Source organism: Magnolia sinica, chromosome 8 (genome assembly GCF_029962835.1).
Source record: "Magnolia sinica isolate HGM2019 chromosome 8, MsV1, whole genome shotgun sequence".
Classification (NCBI taxonomy): domain Eukaryota; kingdom Viridiplantae; phylum Streptophyta; class Magnoliopsida; order Magnoliales; family Magnoliaceae; genus Magnolia; species Magnolia sinica.
This window is the reverse complement of record NC_080580.1, coordinates 75,331,943-75,358,773: the sequence shown is the minus strand read 5'-3', so window position 1 is coordinate 75,358,773 and position 26,831 is coordinate 75,331,943. Positions and strand designations below refer to the sequence as shown.

General features: G+C 38.8%; 1 pseudogene; it reads right to left on the bottom strand.

Annotated features, from left to right (window-relative positions):
• Nucleotides 1-24,228: 24,228 nt before the first annotated feature.
• Nucleotides 24,229-25,547, bottom strand: LOC131253446 (large ribosomal subunit protein uL10-like; annotated as a pseudogene).
• Nucleotides 25,548-26,831: the final 1,284 nt, after the last annotated feature.

Below are 26,831 nucleotides of genomic sequence, written 5' to 3'. Positions count from 1 at the left end.
TTATCCTCCCGATTACAAACTACAGCTTGGTTATCCGCATTGCATACTCTGATATCATATGATTCATCCTCAGCACATAGTATTTGGTTTACTATGCTTTTGTATGGCCTAGATGAGGCCGATGGTATTCGTGGCTCGTTAGGTATTGCATATTGTATTGTATTCTTGGTGATTGATATTTAACTTACTATGTTCCCACATTGCATAGCTGATCTATATTACTTCCTCAGTTTATGACACTAGCTTACTATGTCTTTGCATTGTATATCCTGGATAATGTTGTTAATATTTCTACAGACATGCTAGTATTTTCGTTTACTCCGATATTTGTGTGCTTGACACTTATCTTCACACACACTTACACCACTCTCTAAGCTTTCTATAAGCTTATGCACGATAGATGCATGCAGGCGACGCTTGGACAGTCGTAACTGAGCAAGAGCAGGAGCATGCAACCGAGCGTTGTGGAGATTTTGTTATATGCATGTATTGTCTTCCAACATTGTAATCAATGATTTATTATTAGTGGATATGTGATGATGATGTTGCCATTATGAATTGGGTACACTTGTGGTTATGCTTTTACAAAAAAAAAAATTTATTACTTGTAAATCCTCTTTGTAGGATCCTAGGATCGAAATCTGGCGTATAGGTGCTGGGAGCCAAGAATGGGGTACTACGGAAGTTGTCGGCTCCGAATTCGGCAATCGGGAACTCTATGAGCCCAGTCTCCGAGTTCGGGGCGTGACAGGTGAATCATGAATGGAGTGAAAAAAGCTTCATAGAGCTCCTTCGACTATTAAAGAAGGTGTTACCTTCCGGTAATGAGGCCCCAACTAATACCTACTAAGCGAAGAAGATAATTACAAAGTTGGGTCTTAATTATGTGAAAATCCATGCTTGTCCAAATGACTACATCTTATACTGGGGAGAGAACGAAATGAAAATCATTTGTCCAAATTATAAAACTCCTAGGTACAAGACTGAAATGGATTATGAGAGAAAACAATCTCAAATACCTGCGAAGGTGTTAAGATATTTTCCACTAACACCAAATATTCATTGCGAACCGTTGGAGGATGGAGCTTTTGTTGTTGTCCTGATTGAGGTTATACAACTTGGCGCTCTTTTGTGGAAAGAAGATGGGCTCACATCTACACTTGGAGAGGCTGGTCTAGGATCATTTGTGCAATGGGTAAAGAGGCTTTGAGAATTTAATAATTTGAACAAATTTGGTACTCTATAATTGAACATATGTCGTGTGCATATTTTTTTAAGTTACTTTATATGATGTTTGGTTTTTCAACAGTAGTGGGTCTGAATGGAAGTGGTAAAAGCAACGTCATAGATGCAATGGTCTTTGTATTTGGGAAACGAGCTAAGCAGGTAAGCTCCATTTATATGTGAGAATCTAATCAGGGTCGACATTGTTGGTTTATCTAGTACTCAGAAACCTGTCAGATGGGCTTATTTGACGAGTTTTAGAATATGATAAGATTTCACATTGTTGACTTGGTTTGAGTCAAGGAGGTAACTTGATATTTTACTTTGAGACAGGTTAGTCATCATCCAATGATTGTTGTTGCATGCCACTGTGTAGGTAGATGATGGAAATTTTGGGGAGACTGTAATCTGAAAAGAAAATTTTGGGGTCTTTAAATCCAGCTCAATCTTGTTGGTCTTCTAACTCTCGAGTTTGATGATGGTGAAGTTTTTCAGTGGAGAAAGGTATGAAAATCATGAATGAAAATAGTAACATTTGTTTCTTCATAGGGTTCAAGCTGAAATGTATGTGTATTTATTTTTTATTTTCTTCATAGTGAAGCCAGCCCTAGGTCCGCTGTTTTAAATGGTTGAGTCTCAGCAGCCTAGACATGTCAACTTAGAGTCGAAGGTGATTTGTGTTGTTGAAACAGATTGGGTCTAAGCAAGTCCGTTGACTCGGAAATGTGGCATGGGACTCGGTCCAAGTCTTAAGACCATGATTTGCAATGTTTACCTCATTCCCCTCCCTCTCAAGTAAGGCTTTCAACAGGTTGGTTTCAAGTCAGGCCCAAGTGTATTCATACCTGGACTGGCATGAAGTGGTTGTGCTAGGGTTGCTACTTTCAGCTCCAGGTACTGTGTTTAAACCCAGATCTGGTTGGGTTTGGATACCCTCTTGTCTTGGGACCTTGTATTTGGTTAGGTTTTGGATTTGTTCTAGTTTAAGGAAATCTAGATTTAACCATTCATGTATATTGTTTCATTCCTTCATGTGATATACTAGGAAAACTATTGATTTCATCATTATGAATTTAAAGATTTTCAACATACCATGTGCAATATGTTGATTTATAGAATGTTAGGACCAATATGATTTCACCAAGCATCCATGAATCTGGGGTTAGGATTTTTCAACCAAAATGATTTGGTATTATTACATATCTATATTTGAGTCCCATAATTTGGATTGATTAATTTGTATTGATGTACCCATCTTAATTGAACCTGATCCAATTCAAATTATCATATGAGACCTGACATGACCCTTTTAAAAAAATCAAGTCTAACATTGTGGACGTTTGACTAACTTGAATTTTAAATGGGTAAAAAAAAAAAAAAAAAAAAACCATGATCCATTTAAAACTAGATCGGTAGTGACCCTGATCCACTTTGGATTGCTTGACTGTAAACAAATATTGTGGGAACGGTGTTTGGAGCATTAATTCAGTTTACATTAGGGGAATTCTATGTTTGCTTTAATTGTATTTAGTTTTCATCCTTCTTCAATTGACTGATTCTTTGTTTTTATGTTACAGAGTCCTCTAGTGGTGGTTCACCCTCGAATAATTACAAAAGATACACAAGAGAAGTTATCGGTATAGTTGTCGGATGTGTAAGTGAACTACTGATACTCACATCCATTTTCTATCCATGGTGGATGAAGGATGCACCTGGCCATATGCAAGTGCACATAGACTCACCAAGATTTGTATTTTCAGCATTATTGTAATTGTAATTGATTGAATGAATTATTGTAATTGAATGAGTGAATGATTATACAGGTGGTAATTGAATGAATGAATAATTATGCAGGTGGTAATTGAATGAATGAATAATTATAATTTTTTTTTAAATGTAGGAAATAGCTACGAACATTGACCTTAACTGGTAATCTGACAACCGTAGCTATTTTTAAATTCAGCATATTGTGATGGATCCAGCACTACTTTTAGTTACAAATACTATCCGTAGCTATAGGTACTTTTGCCTACAGAAATGGTTACTACAGAATATATCTATAGCTATTGTAATTTATGGCTATAGATTAAATCTGTAACCATAGGTTTTAGACCTATTGTTACCGCACATACGACTACGGTCGTGCTATTGAGTAAAACTGTAGCCATAGGTATTTAGCTACAGCTTTTATCTGTAGCCTCTTCCCTATCTTTTGGTAGTGATTATTGTCTATCTTGGCATATACCATGATTTTTATATCAAAACGAATAGGCTGTAAAATCATGATCCCTGCTATGTTAATGAGATTCTAAAAAATAATAGGCCGTAAACACACCATAGAAGATAATGAATAACCATTTAAAAACTAGGTGGCCCACATGATAGTTACATCGACATGATTTTGGGGTCTTCCAACTTTCATGATAGGGAGAAACTGAAGAAAGGGTTAGATACCATAAACAAGACTTGTGCTAAATGGGCAGGTTACATACATGTTTGGCCCATCTAATGATCAGATCAGTGAGATTTTACAAGCAAAACATGCACTCAAGTGGATCTACCTAATGAACGGCTTGGATCTTTATAAATGTGCCCAGATTCCACTTCTGAGAGGAGAATGCTTAGAAGGTGAAATTGCAAGCTGTCCCTCACCGAGCAGAGTTTAAAGAGCAATGATAGGACCAGCTGAAGAGGCTGCAACATGTCAAGATAGGTCATCTGACCCTTTGTAAGTTTCACGTGGGCCCAGTTTTCTGTAATCTAGACCAATTAATCAGTTGTGTACAGTCATGGAAGTACCATTTGGGAAAATATTCTCCTTGATAGGACAATCTGAACCCTTTGATTTATTGCCTACAAAATGGTGGTTTAGAAGAGAAATACAGCAACGGTCGACGTTCAATTGAAAAACGAGGTCCAAGTATTTGACGAAGTAATGGTCTAGATCAATACAACAATGGCCCCATTTTCGAAAATGAAATATTCAAACAGTCGGGATTGCTTTTCGGGCACTTTCAAGTACATCCAGGGCAAGGCCCAGCTGATGAATGGTCCACGTGTGCCACGTGTATATAGAGAAAGAGAGCTTGAGAAGTAACTTAAACGTAGGCACTAGTATGCATTATTATCACGGTCCGGCCAAGTAGCATTATTATCACGGTCCGGCCAATCAGACTTGATGGGCCCACAAGCTCTAGAGCTCAAAATCGACCTTGGAGAGGTAGGGCCAAGGGTCTGGTGGGCCACTCCAATCCAATTTCACGGTTTCAACAGGCCCGGCCAAGAAATTGGAGTATTCCGCTGTTGGGTTCGATCATGGGTGGCCCATGTACCAGATTCAACGACTACTATAATCCTAGCGACAAATTAGAAGACACATTTGCCTAATGAACAACAGTTGTAGCTTGTAATGCAATACTACGCATGCTAGTTATTTGTCAAAATAAAAATAAAAATTATGTGCATGCATGTGAACCACACGTTGAATGTTTCTCAACCCTGTATGGTCCACTCAGAAGGTGGGCCACACATGTACCAAGAAAATGGATGGTAAATGATAATTGATAATGAAGTGTGATGTGTGAAGTGACAGTGTTGTGTACTAACAAGCTAACAGAGAAAAAAAAGAAAAAATGATAATTGATAATGAGATGTTCATGCAGCTGCCTGCTAAGTTGACGCAAGGAGGGACGTGATGAGGTCAATCACGACTTCCTTAATTAGGGAATATGTACTACGAATCCAAGAGTATTTTAGACTTCTCACGTAGCTTCATCGAATTCATGAGAAATAAAAGTACAAATAATTTCTAATAAATTCCAACTAACTTGATTAATGATAAAAAAATAAAATAAACATTACAACTTAAATGAGGAACTCAAATCTAAGATGGAGTTTTAGGGCCAGTTTGTTAAACCCGAAGTACAAAGTCTGAATTTGAAATATGAATCTAAAGTTTCAATCTAAAGTCGGAAATCTGGTAGTGAATGTAGAGCAACCAATTTGTTAACTAACGTGTAAAATGTTTGAAATATATTAACTTGACATATTTACCCATATGAAATAATCGTAATTGAATTCCTACCATTAAAAACTTCATAGATCCAAATGGAATGTTTATTTGCCATCTAACCTATTGATAATGTTATAAAAAATAAAAAATAAAAAATAAAAAGAAGATCCAGGTGAAAAGACCACATAAATATTATCTTAATCCAAAGCTTTTGTCATGCCGTCCATTCGTTTGTCTAAATCATTTAAAGGAATAATCTCAAAAATGAGGATGATCCAAATCTCATGGCCTAGAACTTTCATATCCCATAGCCACTCACCACCATTTCCTATGGTATGGTCCATTTAATAATTGGATTTGCTTCATTTTTGTGTATAATGCCATAAAATTATTTGAAAAATGGATGGATAGAGTCCATATAGAATATATACATCAAAGTGGGCCCCACGGTAAGGGTTGCACTGTCTTGGTGAAGGGGGTGGCACATAAGTAAGGTTGGCGGCTTGTGTCGCTGATTTCTTGAGAAATGGTTTGGCAGGAAGTTCAGATGCTGGGGTGGTGCCCATCATGATGTCAGCCCGAAATTGAGTTTGGGCCGAGTTCAGATAGGTCCCAGTTCAGCCCGACTCGGTCCGAAACCCGACCCGACCTGTACTCGACAATGAGGCTAGGCCCTTTGTGTGTAATTGTGGAAAGAGAAAAACTACGATACTCTAGTGTAGTGTGATGTATGATACACAGACAGTTAGAATTACATACTTTTCACATAAATAATTAAAATCGAACTGTTCAAATTATGGAATTTAGTCTAGATTTAATAGTATAAAAAGTTACAGCTTTTCTTTATTTTCAGACTATTGGATTTGTAAGCATTTATTGGACTGTTAAAAATTAAAATGTCCAATTGTACTTCTTTACAGGCATCTGTCTACGAATCAGAGGTGGGGATTATTTAAACCATCTGATTTTGAGCTCGGATATTAGAGGATGAGTTTCATAATTTGATTTTAATTAAAGCACGGTACATTTACACTTTTTGAGTGCCTTTGTATAGAGTGTTATACTTTGCCAAAGCATCAAATAACTCCCCTGCGAAAAAGGCGTCTTGATGGTCCATGTGTGACATGAAGCTTTAAAAATGAGAACTTTGATACTCTGTACAGAGTGATGGATGCTACACAGGCACCTAAAATTCAGTTGAAAATTGTGTACTTCGCATCTTAAGAACCATCAAACACACGAAACCCATGAATAAACAAGTTTATTTGAATATCTGATTGGATTTGCTTCATTTTTGTGTATAATGCCATAAAATTATTTGAAAAATGGATGGATAGAGTCCATATAGAATATATACATCAAAGTGGGCCCCACGGTAAGGGTTGCACTGTCTTGGTGAAGGGGGTGGCACATAAGTAAGGTTGGCGGCTTGTGTCGCTGATTTCTTGAGAAATGGTTTGGCAGGAAGTTCAGATGCTGGGGTGGTGCCCATCATGATGTTAGTGAGAAATCCACCCGTCCATCTGTTTTGCAAGCTCATTTTAGGACACATAACAAAAGATGAGGCAGATTGAAAATTCATGCCGGCCATATGAGAGGGAAAATAGGAGAAAAAAATGCTTACCATTAAAACCTTCCTTGCTCCACCTTGATGTTTATATATCATCCAGACGGTTTATAAGATCATGAATACTAGGATGAAGGTGAAAAGACAAAATACTTGGGCTGATACAAAACTTTTGTTACCATACTAATGTTTCAACAGTGGTCATTGAATTTCTACTATTTCCTCTCGTGTGGCCCACTTGAGCTTTGGATCCACTTCATTTTTAGTATATCACGGTCTAAAGCGAGCTTGCAAGACATCTGAATGGGGTGGATTTCATACAAACATCAAAGTGGACCCCACCTAACATCCACTGCAAGTTCCTATGGAAGGATTTCACATAAAATCCCCGTCCCCCTAAATTCTCGAGTGGATTACGGGAGACGTTGTATCCACCGACACGGGTGGGACCTTGACTGTGGGTCTCACAGTGATGTGTGTACGTTAAAACCACACCATCCAACCATTTTAAAAGTTCATTTTAATAGGTTATCCCAAAATTGAAGCTGACACAAATTTTAGGCCAACCACAACATAGGAAACAATGGTGATTATCTTCACTGTTAAAAACTTAATAGATTCAACCGAAATGTTTATTTGCTATCAACGTGTTGATAAGACCACAAACAACTAGGTGAAGAGACCACACAAATATCATCTTGATCCAAAGCTTTTGTAGCCCAAAAGAAGTTTTTAATGATTAATCACCACCATTTCTAGCACTATGTTCCATATGAGATTTGCAGCTGCTTCATTTTTTTAATCATGCCCTAAAATAAGCTTTCCATATGGATGGATGATGTGGATGTAGTCACATACGTCATAGTGGGCCCCATGGTCAGAAGTCTCACAAACCTTGGTGGATCCGAGGTCTCACCTAATCTGCTCCCCCAAATCCGAGCAGGAATTGTGTGCTACCCCCGTTAACCAGAAGCAGATTGGCTGGTGGGCCCCAGGCCATCGATAAAGCTGGTCCGTTGATGTCAGCAAATTTTGTGGTCCCATTATGAGGTACGTGTTATATCCCAACCGTCCTTTCATTTGGAGAGCTCGTCCTAAGGCTTGAACCGAAAGATAAGACAGATCCAAAGATCAAGTGGACCACACTGCAAAAAGCTGTGGGGCATTGAATGTCTACCATTGAAACCCTTATAGGGGTCACAAAAGTTTTGGATCAATATGATATTTGTTTTTCCTCTTCATCCAGGCCTGTGTGACTTTATGGACAGAGTAGATGGAAAATAAATGCTATCATGGGCCCTGCGAATGTTTTTACGGTGGGAATCATTGTCCCATTGCTAGTTCTGGTGTGGTCCACTTAAGATTTAAATATAAATGGTTTTTGGTATGAAGCTCAAAAATGATCTCACAAAATGGATGAATGGTGTGGATATAATAAATACATCATTTTGGCGCCCATGTAACTTTGATATCCTTTGAACCGTTACTCCAACTCGAGCTAGAGGAGCGGCGGGCCTCGTCCTCGCACCACACGGCACACTGAAGAACACAGTACACCAGCCAATCCACTTTCGAGAATGGAGCTGAGACGGACAGTCGGTCAAAGGGCTTTGTGGGGCTACCGTGCTATATACGTTTTATCCACATCGTCCCCTTCATCCAGGTCATCCAGGTCGTGTGACCTTATAACAAGGTTAGATGGCAAATAAGCTTCGCGGTGTAATTCAAGAAGGTTTTAACGACAGTCGTTCCATTCCTACTACTTTCTGTGGTGTGGTCGACTTAAACTCTGGATGTGCCTAATTTTTGGGATTATTGTCTAAAATAATATAGAAAAGATGATAGATGGTGTGGATCTAAAACATAAATGATGGTGGGCCTAGAGAACTACCAGACATTAAAAATAGGATTGTCTACTATGTAAAGGAGAAAATCTTTTTTTTTTTTTTTTGTTTGAGTTTGCCAAGCATGGATTCACGGTAAAGGTACGCCTCAGATGGATGAAAAAACTCGACATTCCACGTTTGGCATTAACAAACACCACTAAACAAGAATGCTTCTAATTTCCACATTAAGTATAAAAATTAAAAGTTAACAAACATACCCTTAGACTCAAACTTCAACTCAAATACTCTAAAAATGTGACTAATCCTACTCTGCTTCATAGTTTTCTGCCAAAACATAATTGTGCAATTTGGCCCAACCACATTATTCTCGTAATCTCTTCATGGTATAACTTCCTTTGACTCACAATAATGTTTATTCGCCATCCAACCGGCTGATAAGGTCATATTGACGAGGATGAAGGGAAAACACATATATTAAAGTATAAGTAGCTTATCTTAAGTAATTAACTTGGCTCTTTACACCCTAAGCCATAGCTCAAGTGGTAGATTGAGTGAAGATATCTCATTTCAACACTGAGGTCTTGGTGTCAATTCCCTAGTGGGGGTGGCTAACAGTAGAGTGTGTTAAAAAAATAAAAAATAATAATAATAATAAATAAATAAAATAAAAAAATTGACTGTTTGGATGGTAAGTTACTCAAGGCGGCAGCTTTGGTAGATCATGATGGTGGGGCCTACCTTGATGGATGTGCCTTATATCCATTCCTTTCATCCATTTTGATAGCTAATTTTAGGCATCATACAAAAAATGAGGTAGATCCAAATATTGGGTTGATGACACCATAGAAACAATGATGATTGAATACTCACCATTAAAAACATCTTGGGGATATTGGAATGCTTATTTTCCATCCAACCTGTTGATTAGGTCATAGAGACCAGGATGTAGGGACCATAAAAATATCGGCTTGATCCAAAACTTTAGTCACCCACAAGAAGTTATTAATGGTCAATAACCACCGTTCCTATGTGTAGTCCACCTTAGATTTGGATCTGTTTCATTTTTGGGATTATGTCATAAAATGAGCTGTAAAAATGGATGGATGACGTGGCTGTAAGTCACAAATATCATATTAGGCCCTACATTCATGGATCCACCTGAGCTACGCCCCAAGGAGCTGATCTTAATTAGCTCCTACTTAATAAGCAGATAAGCATGTTTGCCGGTATGTTTTCAAAAAAACACATGGCCAAAAAAGTTCACGAGTGATGCCCAGAGTGTGGGGCCAACTTAACATATGTACATATCAACTCAGGCCATTCACTTTATCGGCTCATTTTAGGGTATTGGCCCAGAAATAAAACAGGTCCAAGTCTTAGGTGGACTACATCACAGGAACCGTAATGATGAACGCCCACCATTGAAAAACTTCCTTATACTCATAATAGTGTTTATTTTCCATCCAACCTGTTGATAAGGTCATATTGACTAGGATGAAGGGAAAACACAAATATCAGCTTGATCTAAAACTTTCATGGCCCTAGGAAGTTTTCAACGGTGGGTGTTCAATCGCCATGTTTTTGCTTATGGTATGGACCACCTGATATTTGAATCTGCTTCATTTTTGTGCTCATGATGAGCTGGGAAAATGGATGGACAACATACATCAAGTTTGGGTCCACGGTCACAGCGTGACTGACTTTGCTGATACCCTGCCTGATCTAATCTTCTCCCTCTCTCCCACGCTGGATGTGGGTTGCTGGGCAAAGCCAAATCCATGTACCTACGGCCCCCTGTGATGCTTCTTAAAAATCCACCTTGTCCATCCATTTTACTAGATCATGTTATGAGGTGGGCCCAGAAATGAAGCAGATCCAAAGCTCAAGTAGGCCACATTGAAGGTAAAGTGGAGATCGAACGACCACTATTGAAATCTTCTAGGGTCATGCTGATTATATGCCATCCAATTTGGCCATAAGGTCATTCCCACCCCATAAGATCATATGAAGAAACTGGTAGACACATGGATATTTCAAAAAATCAATGTGGGCCTCATGACTATTTCAACAATGGAGGTTCAATATCATTGTTTCAAGTAGTGTGGCCCATTTGAGTGTTGGATCTGCCTCATATGGATCCACGTCCTAAAATCAGTTGAAGAAAATGGTGGACAAGGTGGATTTCTCAAAAACATTAAGTGGGACACTCCGGTTTTTTGAACTCCTCCCTTCTAAGAGTGAGGGTTGATAATATAGTTTCATGCTGCGTGGTCTACTTGAGTCTTGGATCTTCATTATATTTAGACCCACTAATTGAAATGAAATGAAAAAACTGATGGATGGGGTGGATTTCTTAGAACATCATGGTGGGCCACACGTCATTGGACGTAGCTTCAACGGGCACCAAATACCAATGTTACAAGTCCTGGGACCCATTTGAGTATTGGATCTACCTCTTATTTGGGCCCACCCCCTAAACTAAGATGAATCAAATGATGATAATGTGGATTTTTCAAAAAGAACAGGTCGTGGATTTCCCAATATGGCACATCCATTCATCAGGCAGACATTCATCAATTTGGAAGTTGGAGTCCACGCCCACTGCTCACAGTGATCATGGGTTAAGTTACTTATTGATACTTGAAAAGGAAAAAAAGGAAAAAAAATCTTTAAAAAGATATAAATAATTTACTTTGTATAATAAGTTACTTAAGTTTAGGGTCCATTTAGATACCACCAAAAAAAGTTTCCTTTTTACAGCTACAGCAGTAGATAAGTAATTTATTTGAGATAAGTAAGTTTGGTTTATGATCAATTAAAAATAGCTTTTAAGTTAAAGTATTCAATCACTTTATTTTAATAAGTAATTATCAATATAAGCTACTTAAGGCATATGTAGCTTAAGTAACTTATGATATCCAAATGCCCCCCTTAATAACCAAACTATTTTTTATTTTTTATTTGTTTTAAATGTAGCTTATTAACATTTTAAAAAAAAAAAAAAAAAAAAAAGCTACTGCTTATTTGGTGGTATCCAAATGGGCCCTTCATGATCAGGTCTACATTTCATCACTGGACCTGATTAATTCCCTCAATGGGTCAGGCTTTGAATATGTGTTGCATCCATGCTAAAAAGATCCAAACCCAACTCATGGTCATTTGATAAAACTTTTTTTTAGCACGTAAGGCAGAGTACTATGCATTCATTATTGACCTTGAGATTTCCCAGGTGATAAAAGTATGTGCCATATGAGTTTTTAACTATTCTAGACTGATTATTAAGAAGCTCTCGATAGATAACGTGGTACTCAGGTTAAACTCATTCCCTATTACAAATAATTGAAATGGCTTATCAAATCATTTCGAGACATCCACATCTAGCTTGTATCTTGGGGCGATAATATCAATGTAATGCATTGGTGAATCTTGCGACAACATAAACATAGACTACATCATAAGCATGGACTACATGCACTTCCCCAAAGCTAAGATTGAGGAGTGATGATTCTTATCAACCTTTTGTACGGCTAGTAAAGTCCTCTCAACAAGAACAATTTCTTGCCTCGAGATAGAGATCAATGACTAATGACAACCTTTCATCGATTACAGCAAGTACAGTGTCTCCTTAATGATCTCAGATAGATGACAGGGATTCAGTGACAAACTAATCACTTTGTTATTCATAATAATATTCTCTATTACGCACTTATGTTGATATTCACCCATACTGCTTTGACAAGTGGTAGTCCGGATATGCCCTACATGAAGGACATTTGAGAGAATGTAGTGGCCAGCAGGTTGGCCCTAGTTTATATCACCAGGTCAGATGCATGGGATACTACTAATCTACGATGATCGTTATGTCGTGATCTTTGTGAAATATTTTCACCAATGCCAAATTCATATAAATGCCATCTATATTTTCTCGAAGGATCTTCGCCAAATTTGATGTAGGGATGAACGTGATGAGGTTGATCACTGTCTTCCTCAAGGATAAATACTTCAAATCTATGGAGCCTCTCTGGACTCCTCACAGAGACTTTTCGAATCCACAAGGAAGGAAAGAAAGAAAATAGAAATAAATTCTAATAAATTCGAAATTTAATTCATTAATTGAAATAAATGAGTTCACAACCCTTTAAATAGGGATACCAAGCAATATGAGAGAAATCAGAAGCAAACTACAACTAAAACTCTCTAAAATTTGTAACCTATTATAAATAGTAAATTTTACTTTTATAGTAAGTGTCCTATGTGGCTTAACCACGTTATTCTCCTAATTATTGTAAGCACTTTTCATGTTAGACACAACTCCTAAAGCCCAACGGATAAAGAGCTGTAATCAAACTAAAACTTATTATTTATAGTAAAAACGGAACTAAACATGGAATTCAGCCATCAATATGATGAAATCTTGCAAATTCGGCATGGGTAACCCAGCATAGACGGGTTGGTTGGCTAAAGTAGCTCATTCTACTCCAAAATTAGGTTTGCGAGATATGCTTGTTTTAATGTTCTGATAGTCTTGATTACTTCTGCATTTGATCGGGCCTTCTTTGATCCATCTTGGACATGAAAGTGTCCGTGACCCACTCTACATCAGTCCCCTCCACTTCAAAAGAACTCATCCTCGAGTTCTCGTGCCGCTTCAGTTCCTAATACTCGATCTAGTACGCCGTAACGATACCCGAATTAAAAGTTGTGATCAATTTCCGATACACCTTCTTTTAGCCCAACCATGCTAGGAATGTATCTGTGATAGGTTTTATATCAGACCCCTCCACTTGAAAAAAACTCGTCATCGAGTTACTCAAGAAACTTGCCTCATGATTCTGAGATAACTTTTGATTCCAATGTTTATTAGCCATTTTCTTGTACTTGGCATTAGACTCTTGAGTTAACACAATACATGTACTCATGCTCTCCTTAACTTAGTTAGTATGAACCAGTTCCTTTACTTCTGCCTTTAAGATCTCACATTTCTTCTGATAATGTGGGCAATTAGGCAAACTTATCCCTATGACAAGGTCAATGTGATTTTTTATATCTTATATGGGAGATAATTTATCAAGGAGTTCATCGAGCACAATCGCCTTGAACTCCTACAACACTGGTTTCAAATCTCCTGGGTGATCATAGGCTCCATATATTTTTTCTTTTCACCTAATGCATATATATATTTCTTATTTCCTCATATCATTTAACAAAAGCATGTTCAGTTGTGAGAGATTGTTCCTCAACTTTAGAAGAGTCCTATGATGGAATCTCAAAAATTCGGCATGGGTAACCTGACATAGTCAGGTTGGTTAGCTAAAGTAGCTCGTTCTACCCTAAAATCATATATGGTACATCGAGTAACTCATTTTAGTTTGCGAGATATGCCTGTTTTAAGGTTCTGACGGTCTTGATGACTTCTACCTCTGATCAGGCCTTCTCTGATCCATCTTGGACATGAAAGTGTCTGCGACCCACTCTACATTATGAATTGACGCCGGGATGAACATGATGAGGTCGATCACTGTCTTCCTCAAGGGTAACTACTCTGAATCCACGGAGCCTCTCTGAACTCTTCACAGAAACTTCTCGAATCTACAAAGAAAAAAACAAGAAAATAGAAATAAATTCTAATAAATTCGAAATTTAATTGTTGCTTAAATAAACGAGTTCACAACCCTTTAAATAGGGATACCAAGCAATAGTAGAGAAATTAGAAGCAAACTATAATTAAACCTCCCTAAAATTCATAATTATTCTATATGGTACGTTGAGTAACTCATTTCGATTTGCGAGATATGCCTGTTTTAAGGTTCTGACGGTCTTGATGACTTCTGCCTTTGATCGGGCCTTCTCTGATCCATCTTGGACATGAAAGTGTCCGCGACCCACTCTGCATCAAAATTGTTACCTCTAATCATTCCTAGAGCTGTCATCCACATTCTATTAACCCAATATTATAACATGGTTATTAGTACATGGTAGTTGATACTAATTATAATTACTTCTTGAAGTGGACAGAGGCCTTGCCTCTAAAGCATGTGACAGAGACATCACTAATTTAATTGGTCACAAGATCATCTACTGCCATGATGTTCCTCAAAAGATCATCATTGACAATGGTATACCACTTAAGAATGTAGCAATTTAGAAGCTATATGAGAAGATAAAAATCATGCATCACTTCTCCACGCTCTATGTAATACTCCAAAAATTTTCACGCTCGCGTGTGTTCATGAGTACTTACCCTCATGTACATCCCTATTTGAACCATGCAATTAAGAGAATAACACCTAAACTTGTACTAACGAACGTACACTTAGGCCGTGTTTGTTAACGCTGAATTTTTGCACTTAACGCGGAATGGAGAAATTTTCCGCGTTTAGTGGTGTTTGTTAATGCGTTGTTAACGTGGAAGACGAAAAGCGCTAAGTGGTTTTTCACTGAATTCTTTCAGTGATAGGAGTCTGGCTTAATGGTGAACGCGGAATGCGCTCTGTGATTTTTCATTAAACAAAATTTTTTTCCTTCCAAAAGTACCCCTTTTCAAGTTACTACGTAAAGTTTTTCTTTTCAATTGTTTGCGCAATACAAAATCAACTGAAACTTCTTTATGCCCCACCATGATTTATGTGTTTGATCCACATTGTCCATCAACTTTTTCAGATAATTTAACATGTGATCCAATAAAAGAAGCAAGTTCAATGATTAATTGGACCATAAGGTGGGAATTGGACGTCCACCGTTAAAAACTTCTTGAGAGTTGGAGAAGTTTCAGATCAAGCTGATATTTGTGTTTTCACTTCATCCATGTCTACATGACCTAATGAATAGGTTGGATGGTAAAAAAAACATCACAGTGGCCCATGTAACTTTGATCTCTTTGAACCGTTGGGACGCAGATTGCGTACTACCCCCCGGCCCGTCCCTAGCTTCGAACGGGCAGTTCTGTGGGTGGGCCCACCGTGATGTATCTGTACATCCAAACCGTCTATCCCTTTTCTCATATTATTTAAAAGCACCAAAACAAAAATGAGTCAAATCCAACTATCAAATGGACCACATCACAGATGACTCTTGCATTTAATGCAACTGGTGCATTTTAATGCAACCAAGATTATTATTTGGTGTGGTCCACTTGAGGGTTGGATCTACCTCATTTTTATGTTCATGCCTTAAAATAATGTGAGAAAAGGGATTGACAGTTTGGATGTACATATATATCACGGTGGGCCCGCCCACAGAACTGCCCGTTTGGAGCCAGGTACGGGCGGGGGTAGTACACTAGTACGCAATCCGCGTCGTCATTAAACACGAACGCGGATTTCCTGCGAAAGCCTTTGCAGAAAGCTCCTGCTTAGGTAATCTGGATGGGGCCCATTGAGATGTTTTTGAGAAAGCCACACCGTCCATCCAATTTTAAAGATCATTTTAGGATATGCAGCCAAAAATAAGGTATATTCAAAACTCAAATCGACCACACGAGAGGAAACAGTGGAGATTTAGTGACCACCGTTGAAACATTTATATGGCCACGAAGGTTTTATCTCAGTCTAATTTTTGATATTTTCACTTCATCCCAGTGAAAATGACCTTATAAACGGCTTGGATGGAATATAAACATCAAGGTGGAGCCTAGGAAGGTTTCAGCGGTGGACATTCCTTTCCCACTGTTTCATCTCGTATGGCCCACTTGAGTCTTATATCCTCCTAATTTTCAGTCACACATACTAAAATGAGCTAGAAAAACGGATGGACGGGCTAGATTTCTCATAAACATCACGATGGCCCCCACATGCATTCCCAGCGCGGGAACTTCCTGCCAAAGACTTTCGCCGAAAATCCTATTCCGTTACGGGAATGGACTGGCTACTCCCACTGCCACCGGCCAGTGGCTGATGGTCGCTGCTCTGTGGGCCCTACCATGATGTATGTGTTTCATCCATGCCATCCATATATTTTTTTAGATCATTTCATGGAATAGGAAAAAAAAACTAGATATATCAAAATCTTAAGTGGGCCACATTACAGGAAACAGTGTTGAATAGCGTCGACCATTAAAAACCTTTTGGGGACCATAAAAGTTTTGGATCAAGCTGATCTTTGTTTTTCCCCTTCATCTGGGCCTGTATGACCTAATTAAAATATTGGATGTCAAATAAACAGTACATTGGGCCTTAGGAGGATTTTAATGATGCCTATCCAATCATTATTGTTTTCCTATGGTGTGGTCCATCTGAGATTTATTTTCCTATAATTTTTGGGAAGAAGCACTAGAATGATCAGTAAAAATGGATGAAAGGAATGGATGAAACTCATACATCATACAGGGGCTAACAGAGCACCGCCCAGGGAGTAGCCAATCCGTCTCGAGTCAGGCTGACGCGGATTTCCTGCTAAAGGCTTTCGCGGGAAGTTCCTGCGCTGGAAACTTAGGTGGGTCCTACCGTGATGTATGTGAGAAATCCACCTCGTCCATCCATTTTTTGAGATCATTTTAGGACTTGAGAGAAAAATTGAGAAGGATCCAAGACTCAAGTGGGCTGCGATAAAGGAAAACGTGTACAGGGAAATTCTTGTTGTTGAAACGTTCCTAGCATCAACAGTGATGTTTATATGCCATCTATACCGTTTATAATGTCATTCATACTGGAATGAAATGAAAACAAAAATATTATCCTGATTCAAAGCTTTTGTGGCCACACAAATATTTCAACCGTTGACGTTTAATACTCGCATTTTTGTCTCACCTGAGTATCAGATACGGTTCATTTTGTCTTTATGTTCTAAAATGAACTCACAAACAGATAAATGGAGTGGATTTCTCACAAACATCGCATTAGGCCTCACCTAAGTTCCAAGCGCAGGAACATCATGCATGGTGTATTGACGTAAACAAGTTCTGTGGGTCCCATCATGATGTATTTGTTATATCTAAACCGTCCATCCATTTTACGAACTAGTCGTAGGACTTGAGCTGAAAAATAAGACATATATAAAGATAAACTGGACCACACTGCAAAAAGCAGTAGGAGATTGAACATGTACCGTTGAAACCCTTTTGGGGTCATAGAAGTTTCGGATCAATATGAAATTTGGTTTTCCTCTTCATCTAGATATTTTTGACCTTATGAATACATTAGATGGAAATAAATGTTATAGTGGGCCCTGCGAGTTTTTTAACGATGAAAATCATTATCCCACTGCTATTTTTGTTGTGGTCCATTTGAGTTTTGGATATGATTAATTTTTTGGACAATGCTCTAAAATAATCTTGAAAATTTTATGAACCGGCGGATATAATAAATACATTATTGTAGGGCCCATGTAACTTTAATCCCCTTTGAAACCTTCATACAAGCGAAGAGCATCTTCGCACGACACATATCCACGTATTAACGGATTGGCTACTCCCCCCGCCACCAGCCTGGTGGGTGATGGTCAGTGCTGTGAGGCCTCATGATGTATGTGTTTCATCCATTCAGTTCATTCATTTTTTACACATCATTTTAATTTTCTATTAAGTATTTTATAGTTTATTTGAATTAAATAGAATAATTTTATTTTCATTTAATAGAAAATAATTTCTTTATAATGTAAAATATTTCCAAATAAGAGAAAGGGGCAAATGTGTCAAATCAATATATTTCAGACAATTCATACGTTTGTTAACAAACAGGTTGTTTCAAATTCAGTACTTGATTTTCAGACTTCAGCCATAATTACCAAACAAGTTTTTTAACTTCAAATTTTAGATTCAAGCTTTAGATTTCAGATTCAGCTTCAGATTTCAGTTTAGGCTTTAGACTTCAGATTTAACAAACGGGGCCTTAGACTCCTTCACACCTCATCAAAACCTTTGAGACCCGTTATATCATTGCATACTCAATTACTCATCTGACCAATTGTTGAAAATCCTATCCATCATGAGGTTTAGACATCCAATCGTCTACTTCACCATCAGACCACTTGATCACGATAAACCAACTTTGAAATTATCACATCCGTTTGTGGACATGTCTATTCATAAATCTAACACATTCATTTCATCTAGTACTCATGTTTAAACCTATTTAATCGTTGAGATCATGTTCTAGCGCACCCAATCTCATTACATGCTCATGTACACCCTTGGGATGCATTCGAGCCTCCGTATATTTTGATTATTACCAATATAAACCATTGAAATCTTTCTATATGAACCTCTTTAGCTATCCGATTATTCCATTATGAACAAAATCATTCATCACGATGCCCTAAAAAGTTCCAAGGGCTGACGACCCTCCATTGTTATTCTCTATCGTGTGGCCTGTTTAAGTTTTGGATCTACCTCGGTTTGGAACCCATATCCCTACTTGACCTGAGAAAAGAATTGGATGGAGAAAATTTTGCTCGATTGTTTTACTGGACCCTACATAACTACCTCATCTATGTGTGTGTGTGTGTGTGTGTGTGTGTGTGGAGGGGGGTATGTATGTGTGTATATAAGCAACCAGCATTGCTTTAACTACTGCTAACTCAAAACCGAACTTGACTCCTACCTCTCGTCTCCTTCTTCTGTTTTGGTGTAACGCCATGAAATTCGGGTGTCGAGCATAACTCAGCTCCCGAGTTCCAAAACATCACTTATGCAACATAATTAATGAGAGATGTATGTTGACTGTATTAGTGCATAAAACATGGAATAGATTAAGCCAAAACACAGATATGATTCAGGGATAAGTGAATAAAGCAAGCGGAAGACTTATAGCAAAATATGTGTACAAGTGTAAATCCCTGAATTACATATACAAGCCAGATCGTATGGAAGTGTTATTTAACAAAATTATAAGTATCAATTACATCGCTTCAGTTCCAAAAATACAATCCCAGAGATCTCGCGCAACAGACCGAGGCTCGCTAGAACCCGTCTGAAAACTGCATATAGGAGAAGGCAGCCTCGTCGTCATCCAGCTCCCGCTCTGCCTCAGACATCGCATCCACATCTGCAACATCAGGGCCTAAGACAGAGTCTGGTGGGTGTGTAACACCGCCCCAGAAACATGGGAGTGAGTGATCAACTCAGTGGAACAATAAGACACTGGTTAACATGTTATCAGTTCAATCAAACAGTAATGATAAAGCAGAACAATTAAATAAATCCTAAGTACTCTTGTTAATGCAAGGATGAATGCAATATGATGCGTGCCCTCACGCGTACACCCTCAGCGCCTTCATCTTACGTTACGCATGACATCGCCTCAAAGTGCACCACGTCTACAAAGCACATGCAAATGCGGTGCATGGATATGGTTACCAAGTTGTTATTAGTCCGTTTCACACAACAGGATTGGGAAGCTAAGATGCCTTCCCCATATCACCATCCAAACAGTAATCCATACTAGGGTCGTCAATCCTAGACATATCATACGATCATACATTTGAGGTCGTAGCAAAGGGCTCGTCACCAATCAATGCACGCCTTTCATGCCTTTCCTACCACAATTTGGCTCGTCACCTCCTTGAGGTATCCAGGTATGCTCGAGGTCACTACAAAGGGCTCGTCACCAATCAATGTAGGCCGACAGCACGAATATAGTGTCCCATACCACCATAATCGGCTCACGAGTTTAGTTGCTCACTGGTCACTACGGGGAGGCTCGTCACCCCAGCGTAGGCCGACAGCTCGACCACGGTGTCCCATACTACCATGTCCGGCTCATGAGTCTTAGCGGATCAGGTACCATGGTTATTAGGATGTCATTGGTAAGTTCGGTACCGTAGATTCAAGCAATAGCGTCCATACATGGTTAACATACATCGGACAATCGGGTTACTTGACGAACTCGACTAGCACGAGCGCACGTTGAATTGAACAACATAGAGTGCGCAAACACTCCGCGTGGCCAAACCACTGCCGACAACTCCAATACGACTCGGGTTCGTCTAATACGTCCTACATGGCGAAAGCAATCTCAACCACGTATATAGGGTCAATTACCGATTTCCTGGACTAAGGCATAGTCCCAAACACTTTACCCTACTACAGATATTCATATGGAATGTAAAACAGTAATGGAACAACAACTCAAATCATGGTACATACGCATCTGAAGAATATTAACTTAACATAAATGTAAGCATAGGTAGTGCTTGAATTTAAATAACTTGGAATGTAACTGCATAAAGGAAATCATGCGCATCAATAGGAGTATTGAGAATCACTTCTCAACGCCCACAATTAGTGTAATCAGTTACACTTAAATCATTCATGCATTTCTACCAACACTTAGCATACAAGGAACAACATACATGGCGTATGTTGGAATACATGCACTTAGACAATTCCTTTTACCAAGGAGTCGTCATACATGCATCTAGCATACATATAGGACAAATAATCATGGCAAACACAAGTGCGTATTTTATACGTATACGGTACTTTATAAATACACATAGAGTACACAAATCTCAATATAGCACATGCATATCAGGAAAGCAATGTAAACATAACATTTGACATGTGAAATCTCATCCATAACAAGAATAAATCACTAACTGGGATTGAAAGCCTTGAAAACCATAACCTATACACTTAAAGTCCTCACCTTAAGCGAAGAAAGAACCGCCGAGCTGATTTAGACAAGTTGTCTTCGTCAACGGCGCTAGAATATCCTAAAATAAGGATAGAAATGAGATACAACAACACCAAGTCTAGTCTAAGCTCTAACACAGGTTAGGGTTAGGTTAACTTACCCCAAAAGAACTCAGAATCGTCGGGAGAACGATTCAAAGCGAAGGTTCAAAGATGAAGATGAACAAAGAAGAATCCAAGATGATTCACCAATTTATCTCTCTCACTTTCTCTCTCTTTTCCACTCTCTTTCCAAGCTAGGGTTAGAGAAAATCGTATGGAAAAGAGAGCTAGGGTTTAAGGACTATAAATAGGCCTTTATTTGACGAAAATAACCCCAGGGTCAAGGTATACTTAGGTTATAACCAAAGTAAGCCTTTCTCGATCCAACGAAGCACTTCTGGTGGGCCTATAACCACGAAAGGTCTAACTTAAGCTCCTTGACCATGGATCTAGGTCAAGCTGAGTTTTCATACCGACCGGCTCTTCAGATCAGCCGTGGCGGACCACACTCAAATCAACGGTCACGGAATCTCGATCAGGTCCACAAGCACTAGGATATGCCTGGGCCAACTATCCTGATCAGAGGGTGAAATTGGGTCAGAATCCAACGGTCAGAATGCTTAAAATCGTCGCGCAAGCGACACGACTCAAATTTCAATAAAAGCTTAATAAATTCCAACCGTTCTCACACTCTTCACTCCGAGCTCAATCAAATTGACCCAGAACATCGGATCGACTTGATTTTCGAGGTGAAGATCAAGCCCAACTCGGTGACCGCAACAGCCTAAGATCATCGCCATCGGACTTTCGACGCGCGGTCCAGGTCCGATCCAGATCTTCCAAAAATTCTCCAGAACAACTGGATTTAGCGATGGATCCCAGATTTCAGAGTAACGTAGCGCTCACTAATCTACACGTTTAGAGCCATGCAGATACAATTTAAAGTGATTGATGCGGATTTCAAAAGTAATCGAGTAAAGCGCTAATTACCCCAAAACAACTACTTAAGGAAAGATTAGCACAAAAATTCCAAGGTCGTTACATTTGGTTTGCACCAAAGAGCTCGCACCAACCATCGATCCTAACCACTCATCATGAAGGGACCCTCAGCTTCATCCAGCCTATTTTTCAAATCTAAACCTGTGAAAAACTCTCAACTGTAGTCATTGCTGCCTTAACCTTCTAGTGCGGCCCGCCTTGTTCGCCGATCTTTCTTGTTTTTGAAGCTCTCCCGCAACCTACCCTAATGAAACTAATGAACGACATGAATCTCTCATTAGAAATCACGATGGACCCTGCCTTACTCTCTAGCATTCGGAAGAACCTGCCAAAGCAGGATGTTTTCTTGTTTTCCTCGCTAGAGACAACACTGCTGCATTGACGATTCTTGTGAAATCGCTTCGGTCAATCCCAATCATCCAATCTTTTAGGTATCCTCACCATCTAATGGCCCACATTTCTCTAACGTGGTCTGTCATCGAAAAATAATCGAAAGCTTCCGTTAAACCTTATTATTTCCCTTGTTGCGATTTCTTGAGCTTACGATAACCAAATCCTAGAATCTCCAAACCCATTAGGAAAACTAATACGAACCTTTGATTTTATGGGCCCACAAGCTCCGTGGGACCCATATGTACCATCCAATAGAAACAAATTAGAAGAACTTACATCGGGAATGAATATGTCATGATCACCTTCTCAATCTGCATTAAAGAACCCACCTCCATTCAAGTGGTTTAAAAAACTTGTCTTTAGATCCAAATTGACATGTGAGGCCTACCTGATCTCTATGTGATCAACAGTCATTGATCAAATCCACAACAGTGTGCAACTCATGGAAACCATCGTAACCGGCTTTACAAACCCATTGCCTAAAGACTTTTCACATGCAAATACTACCGCACGGTAACTTGACTTTGGAACTCTTTTAAAAACCCTAACTCATGACTTGCATCACTTTAGAGATCTCTAGAAAGAACATAGAGAGAAAGATCAAGGTCTAACAGAGATACCGATAGAGAAAAACCAAAATCAAGTCACTTACTATTCTGCCTTTTAAGTACTGAAATGAGTCAGTGTTTGTTGTATCCGACACCAGGTGCACTGCAGCTCAGTTATTTCCCTATAACCCTTTTAATCTGTATTATTGCCTCCTCTCCTTATTTACCAACCAGGGTGACTCACTGAGTCAGCTCAATGGGTCTGCCAACTTGCCTTGCTGATTTTTGTATAAGGAACCGATGATCTTAGGATCATGACACATTATTACACTAATCTGAAACCACATCAGGGTTATGTAGAAATCATTGCAGAAGCGCACCTAGTGTGTTTGGTTCAATTGAGTCAATTTGTGTTTGAATCTAGCGGAGCCCTAAAACTAATTCACATAGAATCCAGCTACACATCAGATCTCCTCACATACATCAGGTAGGTGATCTTCCCAACTTGAGCATCCTACATTTATATCATTAGCGAAGCTTAAATATCACGCCTTCTTACTTGATTTTGGTAAATGTGATGATTTTAATTTTGTTTAACGTAAGATGTTGTCTTTTCACTTGATGATGTAGTTCCATGATTTCTAATTTTATTAGTATGTGTTATCATCTCTTTATTTACTATTTGTGGACGTTGTAATACAATTATGTTTAGTTGCTGATTAAATTTCCATCCTTTGATGTATTGTTTGTAGAATGAATGTGAGGGTAGGCATAATTTATTTTTGTGTTGAACTTGTGAAAATGCTATTTATTGAACATATTGATTTATTACGTGTGTCACAGTCGTATGTCATACCTTAATGCAACGTTTACACCTTTATATATATATATATATATATATATATATATATATATATATATATATATATACACACTTAAAAAGAAGATATATATATAGATATACACTTAAAGAGAAGATTCTTCTATTAAGAGTATTCAAAGATTTAACAACTCAACAACCTATCCGCTTTAAAACAGCACATGTTCAGCAAAATATAACTAATAATGAAATTGCAATCCAACCCATGAAAACTAACAGAAACCAAAAGTGAACTAAAATGTATCAAAATAGAACTCAAGCATTGTAACCTCAAAATCTAACAAGGCTCTTAGTCAAAGTGACTAAATCCCATATCGTCATTTGATTCCTCTACAGGCTCGTCTTTCTTCTCTTCTTCTGCAGCACAAGCTACAGCTGGAGCAGCGGCTTCTCCAGCAAAAACTGGCACAATAACTGCAAACTTACTTGGATCCTTCAAATATTCCGTCACTTTCTCTCCCTATGGGAATGAATACTCGGTCGCCAGTGCAATGGCGAGAGCATTCTTGTAGGCATTTGCAAACATGTGGGGGGTGGATGCCAGAGTTAGGTAAGAAATGGCCAGAGCCAATGCTGTCACCATGGAAATACTAGTCGCAAATTTCTCAATCAGATCATCCTCTGTGATGTCCAGCACTTCCGGGCTAAAAATAGAGCCATTATCATCCATAGACAAGATGACAAGGCCATACGAGAAAGGCCTAATCCCAAGCTTCGCAAGCAAGGCAGCCTCAAAAGATCCCACCTTTTCCCCCTTTCTGATCAGCTCGACCAGGGTGATGATTTCAACGGTACCCTTGTTAATTTTGGTAGGAATGTTGAGCACCTGGAAGAACGAAGTCTGAGATGGGTCCAACCCTGTGTTTCCAAGTGGAAAAATGACATCGATGGAAGCAACAAGTCCAACACAGGCAGGATCCCCAACCTTGTATTTAGTAACCTCTTCGCTTACTTCCTTCAAATCACCCTTTGTGAAAATCAGCCCCATGTTGCCAACAAGCAACGGTAGGAGATTTACATAGGCCTTGTTCCCGGTCTTATCGGAATGCAACTTGATGGACCGCTTCATCATCGTGTTCTTCCCCATCAAAACGATTAAATCACCACGTAAACCCTTTCTGCTGTTCTGGAGCTGATTGGACCCCACGTCGTCGGATGTGACGATCAGTACCTGACTATATTAATCCAAGAGCTGGCAGAGCTTCACATTGTACAATTCCTTCTTGTTCATTTTCGATGCCTTAGCCTTCACCGCCATCTCTACCTCTCTCTCTTACTCTGATGAAATTCGAAAGAAAAACCCTAACCCTAACCCTAGAAATGGGAGAAAATCATAAAAATGAGAGGGCCATGACAAAGCAGAGAGCTTGTCTAGGCGGACAGTTGCGACTACTGTCTCTTTAACCTCAGATGTGTATAATCTCTTCTTTTGTGGAGAACATAAACGTAAAACCCTAACCCTAGATGCTGAGACTTATTTGTACACCTTGTTTGTCAATCACATGAGTCCATTTCAAGGAGTTAGTGAGCCCTTGGAAGCTGAAGACCAAAGATATAAGTGGATGTGGAGCATTAAGGAATGAAAAACATGTAAATGAGGTGCCTTGGTGACCCTAAACTTTAGACCCAAAACGACGTTAGCCTTTAGATGATACTATCCTTAATAGGTAAACCTTGATTGATCATCACATAGCCTTAAAAGCTCAATTGGAATATGATAGGTAAAATTAAAAGAGGTGCAAAACTACTCTAAACATTTTAGCCCAAAAAAATAATTTTTTAGCAAAGCTCGATCCCATCGACAGATTGTTAATGCCTATCGAGCGCACGCTTCGATCAATCAAAGCTCTCTTTAATCAATTAAAACTCTGGGCTTGATTGATCGGAGATGGCAAAAAATGTCCGGCAACAAATTCACTTAACATCTGGAGTTTCTCGATCCATTGAGGGAACTTTCGATGCCATTGAAGGAGAGTTAGATTAATTGAAGGCATCACTTGATCGATTGATTGAAGAGATGTTTTCTACCCTTTTTTACTATTAAGCTTGGTTCTTTTATATAGGGCATTATATTCTTGGACATTTTGATGATTTTTGGTTTCATTAGAGCTTAGGTGTTTCTCAACTCATATCCCTCATTCTAAGCCTTTAAACCCATGAGATCTAATTTAACTTCCTTGTAATTTATCACTTGAATGAGCATTCCAAGCTCCTCTTGAAAATGAACTTAATCTCCACCTTATTGTAGAAATTAGACTCAACCTTATAGGTATAATCCTTATCTAAACTCTCTAGAACACCCATCTAGGTGAATCCTCTAATATTACAACATTTTCATAAGCTGTAGGAGATTCAACCAACTTGCTATCACCTTAGCCACCTTTTAGAGCGTCATATAAAAGGCAATTGATCGTAAGAGCTGAAGCATCCCTGTTAACAATCGGGGGAGTATTTGAGGGGCGGATTCAAACATGTAAGAGTTTTAAAAAAACAACTCAAGCGAGACACTACAATGGGGCTCAATCTGACAATTGTCAATTGTAGAGTCTATTTACACTTATTCCTTTTGTAGGATTGAGTGTAAAGTTTGTAACCAAAATGCGTATAGGTTCTTGTGTGGGAATGTATCACCTCCGACATGAGAGTGTACATGTTTATGTCCTTATGTAGACCACCTACATGAGTGTGTATGTGAGTAAGTCCTTGTGTAGGCCACCAACATTGGTGTATATATGATAAGTCCTTATGTAA